Source organism: Salmo trutta, chromosome 38 (assembly GCF_901001165.1).
Source record: "Salmo trutta chromosome 38, fSalTru1.1, whole genome shotgun sequence".
NCBI classification, from domain to species: domain Eukaryota; kingdom Metazoa; phylum Chordata; class Actinopteri; order Salmoniformes; family Salmonidae; genus Salmo; species Salmo trutta.
The window spans coordinates 14,046,362-14,047,618 of NC_042994.1; positions in this window are offsets into that span (position 1 = coordinate 14,046,362).

Genomic DNA, 1,257 nt, shown 5'->3' on the forward strand with positions numbered 1-1,257 from the left:
TATTGTGTTCATAAGCTTATGTTCCATTTCCACACACTTAACTTGGGTCAGAATTGGGGCCTATTTTTGTTTGCATGTTTGAATAACTAGGTGACTACTTTCAGCATTTAGTTTGCATTCTTTTGGTAAGAGAGCTGTGTGTATGGCTGCATTCACATAGGGTAATTCATCTATTATAAACAGCCTATCTATCTTGTAGCCTAAATTCATTACTAAAAAAAACCTGTCACTGGGTCTGTAAAGAAGTGACTTAAGAGCCCAATCCTGGAGGAGCAAGTTATACCACAGTTGGGGAAAGTTGTAGAGCTTGAGAGAGGTTGTTAGAGTCCAGGATTATCTTTCCTTTAGTTGGAGCCTCTCAGATGCCTCATTGATCCTCAAAGAGGCTCGTAACTTGGAATACTTGGTGTTGCCATGACAAGCAGTCTGTTGCCTTTTTTTATTTTTATATAACCAAAGGTGTTTGAGTGTACATGGTGGGCATATTGGATTCCAAACATTGTTGAAGTACATAGAAAGTCTTCAGTACAGGTCATAAGTACAGTACAAAAATCTGAAAAATGTCTAATTTAATACTTGTAATAAATCCAACATTTAATGGTAACGTTGTAGCCATATTGGATTTGGAGTCAAATCTAGGGGGACCCTCTAACGTAATTGCAAGAGTAGCGGCTAAACATAAAATTCACAGAGGTTCCTTCAGTGTCTGGCCACACTATACATTTTTGTCAGACTGGACCATACAGAACCATGGACCACCCAAACAGCTACCAAAAAGTGAAGTTTGTTCATCATAAATGTTCATGGTTGACATGTCGTCCTACTGTATCTGTGTGCTTACAGGTCCATTTTCTACATGCTTCAAGATATCCTAATGCTCTTGATTTGTCTATGAAGAGCAGACGATTGATTACTTGTATACCACATTTTAGCAATATCAGAGCTTGCGATTTTGGGTTACATGAGCTTAGGTGGCCCCCTCCCCCACTAGTAGAGTTAAGGGTGTGTGTCACCATATCTATCAATCTAACCACTTTTGCAATAAGATTGTTGGTTGTGCTTTGTTATACCTTGGGTAGGGGTATCTCAAAAACTTAAGCCTGTTAAGATTGGCCACTAGCCTAAATATGTGACTAGTAGAAATCTTGAGAAGTTGTAAAACGTGATTGCTGAATAGATCAAGACTGGAAATAATGGTTTTACTTATTTTACCCACAAATCAACTTTGAAAACCAGAGACAGTCTGTACACAACAGG